Below are 6,905 nucleotides of genomic sequence, written 5' to 3' on the forward strand. Positions count from 1 at the left end.
TAGAATGTCATAGCAATAAATGGTGGGTCGTTGAATATGTCACATTATAAGACGATTCCTCCATCGAACGTCGTTCCCGACTTTGAACATTCAGACACGACAACGGACATTTGTCAGCCACGACACAATTGTGGCTAAATCGGGTTGAAATCGTGTAGTCTGTACAGGCTATAAGGTGATGTTAAGATCATGTGGCGAAACATGTGAAAGTATGTGTGAACGCATGTGTGGATAGTGTGTGTGCGTGTGTGAGGGGAAATATGTGTGTGTGAATAGGGTGTGTGTGCGTGAAGGCCGGGTGTACTGTATGTATGTGTGACAACAGTAATAGTATGAATGAAGGGGGGAAAAAACCACAACCTCCATGAGCAATGTTGTATGTTACAATGTACAAAGTTGATGGCTTTGTCTAAATGTACAAAGTATTTGATGTAAAGCTATGTAAAGTCATGATATGTCCATATGCTTTGTGAGTTTGTGTGTGAAAATAAAAATCATAACAAGATATTTATAAAACGAAAAAAAGAAAAAGAAAATGAAATGATGAGAGGCAAACATAGGGAGATGCTTCAAGAGTAGGGCACTAGGATATGATTATAAAAACAAACAGAAACTGATGGGAAAAAATACTAGTGTTTCCTGGGGCTATGAGATGGATGATCCATTCCTTATGCAGAATTAGTAGCCGAGACACCATAAGGGACTGCAAAATGTGTGCTGACATATAGGACTCAATCTGTCAAAGAAAGACTCAACACTCTGCAAAGCAAGCAGAGTACACTAACACAATGAAGGCGTTTTTGCTAAACATCGACAGTATCTGTTTTTGGACTCTGGAAACGGGCCGCTCTGCTTCTGCATTCACCTGTATCAATTACCAAGCCCAGGACAGCCAGAATGACAAGAATGTCTTTCTGATATGCGATACATTTAGTCTACTGTACATACTGTAGTGGCAGCAGGCATCACCAGTGTGCTTCTTTTTCCTCCCGAAATACCCATCAAAAGAGAGAGTAACCTCACACACATCATCTTCCTTGGCATCATATAAAACAAAAGGGCAAGCCGAATGGACTACGTGTCTTTAAGCACGGGGCGCACAAAACAGACACATCATAAATCACACTGTTTGCTTCTGCAACTTCTCATCAGTAACGTCAACAACACTCAGAGGCTAACCGAATAGCCATCGGCTGACTTAAGCCGGAGCAGGGCAGAGCAGAATCCACTACAGTATCTGTGCGCTTATCTACTTATGTAACGACTGGGCTGGTTGCACCAATGCACAGAGACCCACCATCTGTAATCCGTAAGAGATAATGTATGCTATGATAACTGCCAGTCTAAGGCAATACTCAGAGAGGAGTATGGCCTAATGCAAATTTGCCCATGATTGCACACAATTTGTCATTTGGAAATACCCAAGATAGCCTCCTCGTCCTGTGAATAAATGCCATACGGCCAGTGTAAAGGCATCTGCCACAGTAAGCAAAGGTAAGGTATATAGGCTACTTCTACAGCCTAGCAAAAAGCAGACATACTGTACGTGTCTCCAAAATGCCACTTAGTAGGCCTAATACTCGTATAGGCCTACACATTAGGCTGATCATTTTCCTGCTGTTCTACATGTCTTTGTGCAGAAGCATTGTATCTACTGCCAAGGCCACTTTTTATAGATCTAGTCTTCTCTGCCCCTTCAACCACTCTATCTACCTTGAATGCCATTAGGCTACTAGTAATCTAATCAGATATGATTCACTTGTAATAAACTCTGCATTTATTGACTACTGCTCGCTTTGCAAACATGTTTCCTAAATGAGTAAAGTAGATAGGGTTTATTTTCTTGAACCTGAGCCATCTCTTTAACAACAGCATATGCGAGGTCAAAGCGCATAAGTCAACGCTGACTGTGTGTTGGTGACGAAATACGCGTCATGCGATTCGTGCGCAGGCCATGTGGGACGTCATGAATTCTATGAGAAATGAGTCCTGATGCGTTCCATCAGCTTCTCCTAAAACCTTATAGCCTATTTTAGTAGACAGTTTAGTGCTAGCCAAAGTATCGAGGCAAATCCATAAGCAATAGGCCTAAGACATTATATTTTGTTAAATAGCCTATGCACTCATAAACTTCTTGCTCACATTTCTCGCCAAGGCTACACCTTAGCCTACATTGCAAATAATAATAATGAACAATCTAATTTTTAATATAGCCTATTGCATAAGCTATGTTAAAGGCATTCTCTGTAAGCTATTTTACCATCTACTGGATAGCCTACTTTCGAACAAACCTGAACTCTTAGAATAGGCCTAGCCTACACATAATGGAAACAAGAAAATGCATTCATTGGCTACATTATTACGCGAGCTGTGAAAGATACACTCATTGTTGACCCACACGTGAAGATTTCACTTAACCAAAACACCTTGCACTTGGCAGTAGTAGACTGGTTTCCCTAGAAGCCAAAGTCACTGGTGCTTTAGCCTATAGCTATCAACAGCCGAGCCTTCAGCGTTAAGACTTGAGACCGATTTGATAGCCTGCTATTTACTGTTTTCAATGCTGTAAACATTACACACCGCCAACAGCAATGTAGCCACCAATGTGTAGATAAATAATCGCCCTCTAATCCGCACTCGATGCAGAGCATCTGAATGGTTTGGCTACGTCACAAGAAAATGGCAGGAGTCGACAATTACACTGTAACAAAGCATGTTTCACTGTAGAAACTGACAATATTTTGGACAAGTTATAAGGTTTCTGCAAAGGCTTGTGTCCTATCAGGTCATTTTTAAAGATCGATTCAGACAATCACACCCAGTTTCCTAACTCCATTCATAAACGACCAAGACTAGAAATAGGGAGTATTCGTGATTAACGGCAGAAGACATGGGCTAACCAGCCCATGCATCCCACATAATTGCTGGCAATGAGAGCAATACCAATCCTTTATAACAAAGGCTATGTTTATATTCTCAGTTTTAAACCCCACCACATGGTAGCCTAGTCTGATAATAAGCATCGCATGGTAGATTCGCCATTGCATGATTAACTATACACGAGCGTAGGCTACATAACAACACTAACCATAATTAAGAACTGCTTCTTAGCACAAGTAGCAGGGTCCATTGTTTTTTTAACGTACTGTAGGCTTACTTACCGTATACAAAAATACTGGAGGTCCTCTCTATGAATAGCCAATGTTAAACTGAGTAAAAAGGGGATCCGTGTGGCTTGCGCCCTATCCAAAGCTACTGTTTCACTACTGCTGCCGTGCCCGACAAACCATGTTACCGTCAGATGCCCCGAGAGAGAACTAGCAGCAGAGAGGATGCGGGGAGTATCGGTTCAGCCAACAGCAGCGCACTGCCAGTGGATTTAAAGGGGCGATGGTGATGGAAGGATTACGCAGTGGCAGTTTAATTAGACGGGGTTGGCATTGCATTGGTGTGTGTGTGTGTGTGTGTGTGTGTGTGTGTGTGTGTGTGTGTGTGTGTGTGTGTGTGTGTGTGTGTGTGTGTGTGTGTGTGTTAGCACAACTACAACACTTACAGTATAGCACCAACACCATTTTCTAGCACGAAAGAGTGAAAACAAATTGGAACATTTTGAAAAGAGGTAGGCTATGCTGCAATGACTTCAAACGAACGTAATCTGAAAATTCTTGTGGTCATTTTGAGAGTGATTCTTACCAGGCTGAATACTTGAATAGATGCCTTGTTATGATTATAATTTGTGTGCTATTGCCCCCTAATTTACCAGTAATAATCAGTAGTTACGAAGTAATATCTGCTTACACTATTCTTAGTTATTGGTCTTTTACGGGTGAAATGCCTTGTAAATGATTAATTAACGTGTGATAATTAAGGGATAATATCTCACTAACAATTATGTTAATTACTGGCTAGTTAATGATGAATATGGGTGTGTTCATTTAAAGTTTACCGTATTATTATTATTATTATTATTATTGTTATTATTATCATTATTATTATTATTACTATTATTATTATTATTACTATTATTGCTTATGTTGCATATGGACTTACAGAAGAATAAGCATTTTCTAGATGTGACTGAAGACTGAAACAGGGATGCTATGTTCTGGACATGTGGTTCTGTAGAACAATATCTTGGATATAGTAAACAGAATTGTGGAGATGAAGATCTCAACCAAACAAAGAATGGCGGTCAACACCATGCCACCATTTGGGTCCATATAACACTGCACACCTGCTTGAATTCCTTGGTTAGCTTTACCAATGACTTCCACATTAAATGACTTTCATTATTTTGTGCTCTTGTTTCAATCATTTATTTCCCTCAGGAGAGAAAAGTGCCAGCACAACAGACCAGTTCAGTATGTGCAGACGTCTACGGTCTGTACTCAATTAAATAGAAAACATACCCTCTCCAATCTACATTGGGTATCAAACCCATAGTTCATCAGTCTCAACCAGTCAGTTGAGTGGTCAGTGCACGAAAAGCAGAGTTTAAAGTTGGAACAGACTGGTGGTCAGTTGAAAAGTCCCTTACATCTTTTATCCCATTACTTTCCACTGTCATGTTTCTGTTTCATATACTTCTGCTGAAGAATGCATTGATTGATACCAAATTGTTGTTGGAGGGTTCAGAGACCTCTCTCACATTCTAATAAGTGCTTTGGAATAATACCCATTATAGCAAACCCTCTACTCAACCATGCAAATATACCCAGCGTTGATGGTGAAGGGACTGGGGGAGGAAGAAGACTTTAGTCAGACATTAATTGGTCATAGTGTGCGGCACAAGCCGTGGTTGGACATCTATCGTATCTATGTGGGGGTTCTGCCTGGCTTAGTAGGAGACATGTAGACGCTCGCTCAGATATGCTGGTCTATTGGCAAACAGAATATGGTCGGGTAGGTGGCACAAGCTCTATCTATGAAAACCTTTCCCTGTGGTGTCCATCCTTCGATTGAAACCCAATTTTAGTGCGGCTTCACATGGGAAATATCTTAATTAATCTACATTGCTCAAATTAGCCTCTTAGTGATTGCCGTAATCACCTAGACAGAAATGGGGACATCCCACTCTGGTTTAACTCCACAATCATGGATTTTGGGACATGTATTTAGGAATGGAGGTCAAATGTGTCAGCTGAATTCTCTTCCGAATTAATGAGATTATTTGCATTTGTTCAATTATGTGTTATAATAAGTCAACTCTGATGACAGAAATTTCCTTAAAGTGTAACTCCGAGGCGAAAATAGACTAAAGGGTGTTTTCTGCATGAAAATATATCAAACTAGATGTACGGCAAACCGGTACAAAATTTGACCCCCGCTAAGTCCTGCATATTCTCTCTGCAAAAATAAATCACGCTTGTCCATTTGTTTTCCGACCCCTGCTACAACTTTTCTGTATGTAAATGAGTGTGTGCATGTGTGCGCTTGCTTTTGTGTATGTGTGCTTCTCTGTCTGTAGGTTTTCGTGTGTGTGTGTGTGTGTGTGTGTGTGTGTGTGTGTGTGTGTGTGTGTGTGTGTGTGCATCTGCTTGCCTGCATGTGTGTGTGTGTTTTATGTGTCTCTGTGTGTGTGTATGTGTACATGTGAATGTGTGTACATGTCAGTGTGTGCGTACCTGTGTGTATGTATGTATGTGTGTGTGTATGTTTACTGTAGTGCTAACAATTCCTGTACAGGTAATGTTGTTTTTACGAACCATATAAAAGACCTACTGTAGGCAGAATCATAGTTTTCTGCATGAGTGTGCATTTTAACCTAAACTTTTCTTTTTCAGATATAAATGAAATCTCGTAGAAGAAGATTCGAGCACTTGTATCAATTGACTTGTAGTCGTGCAAGAAAATGCTCGACGATCACAGCGATCTATAGAATATTATGAATGAGAAATATTTCACAGATGCACAACTTCTGTTGCATTAGTTCACATTTGGGTTTACAAATGCACGAATGTTGTGCATGTTCTCAGATTATGAAACACGGATGTGCGAATGTGTTTTGCCCCAATTGTTGCAGTGTAAATTGGGCAAAAGTCTCGAAGGCATGAGGCCAGGACGTTGAGATGCAGGAGTCGTGTATCTGTAAAACGGATGTGTGAACCTGTAAAACGAATTTGTGAACCCGTAGCCCTATTTTGTGTTAACAAAGTATGAAAAAAATATGTGATGTGCGGTTACACATTTGTGACTTGTGAAATCTGCAGTTAAATGTGCTTGTGACTTTTGCACCAAAGATACCCTCATAAACAACAGTATTGGAAACTACAACGGTATATGCCAGGGTGGATATCGCGTCACAAATGCACATCTCAGGATCAACTAGGAATCCCTGTGCTGGTAAGGTTATGCAATAAGGCGGCATCACACAATACTATAAGTCTAGTTTTCAAGTAGGATTTTTTTTTTTTACTTAAACACAATGGTATTTGGAATCTTTCATCATGCTGAAGTGTTGGTTTCATTCTCCATGTACTTTGTTGTTGAGAATCTTCTCAGATTTAAATGATTGTATGGAGATCCAAAACCTGTGTGGTCCCAACTCAAACTGTACCAATAACTAATGGAAGCTACTACTGTTCCTGTCAGACAGGATATCAAGCAAACTCTGTAAATCAGTCCCTGGTAATAACCAGTGCCAAGGTTAAAAAAAAATCTAAAGGCAGCAAAGTGTCGCATTATATCTGTCTGAAATATTCATTTCAAAAGTGTTTTTTTCTCCTCCCTTTTTTACATATGGATAAATGTCTTCTGTTTCCATCAATCTGTGGTCCAAACTTAGTCTGCATCAACACTGTTGGAGACTACAGCTGTAGGCTACATGCTTGAGTGGATGTAGAGTCAACAGTGAACATCTACCGATAAGTGCAATCCATGCACAGGTTTGTAATCACTTTATCATA

At 40.2% G+C, this 6,905-nt stretch overlaps 1 protein-coding gene across 1 annotated transcript in view; it reads right to left on the reverse strand.

Moving 5' to 3' along the window:
- hpca (hippocalcin) overlaps positions 1-3,344 on the reverse strand; it is a 30,874-nt gene extending 27,530 nt beyond the window's left edge. The window contains exon 1 of the mRNA XM_062528896.1: positions 3,162-3,344. The gene's annotated coding sequence lies outside the window, so the exon portion shown is untranslated. The remainder of the gene's footprint in view (positions 1-3,161) is intronic.
- Between the last annotated feature and the right edge of the window lie 3,561 nt (positions 3,345-6,905).

Source organism: Sardina pilchardus, chromosome 24 (genome assembly GCF_963854185.1).
Source record: "Sardina pilchardus chromosome 24, fSarPil1.1, whole genome shotgun sequence".
Taxonomy (NCBI): Eukaryota; Metazoa; Chordata; class Actinopteri; order Clupeiformes; family Clupeidae; genus Sardina; species Sardina pilchardus.